We start from the raw sequence: 2200 nt of genomic DNA, 5'->3' as shown, positions 1-2200 counted from the left end.
TAGGTTTAAGTAGTTCTAGGGGACTGATGACCTCAGCAGTTAAGTCCAATAGTGCTCAGAGCCATTTTCAACTTAACCTAAATCATCCTTAGGACACATACACACACCCATGCCCGAGGGACGACTCGAACCTCCACCGGGATGAGAGAGAGAGAGAGAGAGAGAGAGAGAGAGAGAGAGAGAGAGGGGGGGGGGGTTCACATAATGTAGTCCACGAGACACGGAATGGAAACAAAACAAAGTATTTCCATATTTCCCCACAACGATAATAAAGTGTCAAAACAGAACACAAATTTCTACTCGTCCTACAGAGCCGTCACGGCTCAGTCCCATGGACCTCTCCTCCCATACAGGCCATGAAGGGCCAAAGGTAGCAACCGGACGCCGTGTCATCCTCACCCACAAGCGTCACTGGATGCGGATGTGGAGCATGTGGTCAGCACACCGCTCTCTGTGCCGTATGTCTGTTTCCGAGACCAGAGCCGCTACTTCTCAATCAAGTGGCTCCTCAGTTTGCCTCACAAGGGCTGAGTGCACCCCGCGTGCCAACAATGCTCGGCAGACCGGATGGTCACCCATCCAAGTGCTAGCCCATCCCGACAGTGCTTAACTTCGGTGATCTGACGGGAACCGGCGTTACCACTGCGGCAAGGCCGTTGGCGAGTTGCATGGACCTGACGAGACAAATAAGAAATCTTATCAAAAGTATGCCGATACTCCTATATAATGCGGCATTGGCCACTAGCCGTCAAGAGAGGCGTGTGCTCGTATAAAACGCGGCGGCGAGTAGGGTGTTGTCAGCAGAGAAGTGCGAGCAGCAGAATGAGTCAGTCAGGAGGGCTCAGTAACACTGAATGTGGATCAGTCGTTGGACGGCACCTGAGTAACAAAGTCATCACGGACATTTCAGTCCTTCGAAAAGTTACTGGAGTCTGCTGTTCGTGGCGCGACCGTGACGCGGAAACGCGAAGGAACAACTACTGCTGAACCAAGACCCAGCAGACCTCATTTACTCGCCGACACGGACCGACGAGGTTTTCGAAGGGCGATTGCGAAACATCGCATGAAATCACTGTGAGGAATCACCTGTAATCAAATTGCTAATGGAAATCCAGCTAGCACAGTGAATTTGGGTAGCGAGCTACAGTGAATGGAGCCCAATGATCGACCAGGTGAGTCAGTACCAAGTGACATTTGAGGTAGAGTAAAGAGCGACGAAACTGGACAGTGGATGGCTGCGAACGAGTAATTTGGATGACGAATCACGCTATACCCTGTGGAAATCCAGTCAGAGGGTATTGTTTTGGTGAATGTCTAGCGAGCATTTATAAGCTATCGTATCAAAGTACGCGGGACATGGTGTTAGGGTATTCGGTGGGGGGGCGGGGGAGGGAGGGGAGGGGGAGGAGGAGGAGAGTTGTTACACGTAGTCAAGATGTGGGCCCTCTACTGGGCTTAATAAATCGCTAAATTTGGAAACATATGAACACATGTTACAGCATTGTGTTCCACGCACAACGGAACAACAGTTCGGAGACGGAGACTGTATCAGCATGACAATTCGGCCCATCATGAAAGACCGTATGTGAGACAATGCTTAGTCGAGAATAATATTCCCAAAATGGACTGGCCTACCTAGAGTCTCGAACTGAATGCAATGAAATGCTTTTGGGATGAGTTAGAACTCGACTTCGATCGATACATCAGCCTCGAACTTCACTATGTTCTCTAGTTTCCGCTCTTTAGGGAAAACTGGCTGTCATTCCTCCACAGAAATTCAGAAATCTTACTGAAGGTGCCCCCGTCAGAGTTCAGGTCCTCATGCAGATGAAGGACGGATGTGCCTTATATTAATATCCACCACTATTGGTCATGTAGTATACCTGCCGGGGATTGAATGGAACTGGTGCAATAAGAGGGTCAACGATGGTGAAGTGACAACAGCAGAAATATTGATGGTGTTGAGACAGCAACCAGCCACGAATTTATTTTCAGTTCCTTTATTCAAAAGGTACTGTTACCAGTTTCGAATGATTACGATTCATCTTCAGACGGTTTTCATGCTTTCATTAGAACATGTGTTGCGTTTTTTTACAGATTAATTGTCCTAAAATATAAATAATACATAATTATAAGCACGCCACACAGATGGTTGCGTTACAGATTTGCATTGCATGTGACTCAAATGAAATGTCGGTTT

General features: G+C 48.0%; 1 pseudogene; it reads right to left on the bottom strand.

Annotated features, from left to right (window-relative positions):
- Positions 1–543: 543 nt before the first annotated feature.
- LOC126215517 (5S ribosomal RNA) lies at positions 544–661 on the bottom strand (annotated as a pseudogene).
- Positions 662–2200: the final 1539 nt, after the last annotated feature.

The sequence above is a fragment of the Schistocerca nitens genome, chromosome 12 (assembly GCF_023898315.1).
Source record: "Schistocerca nitens isolate TAMUIC-IGC-003100 chromosome 12, iqSchNite1.1, whole genome shotgun sequence".
Taxonomy (NCBI): domain Eukaryota; kingdom Metazoa; phylum Arthropoda; class Insecta; order Orthoptera; family Acrididae; genus Schistocerca; species Schistocerca nitens.
This window is presented reverse-complemented; position numbering and strand designations above follow the sequence as displayed.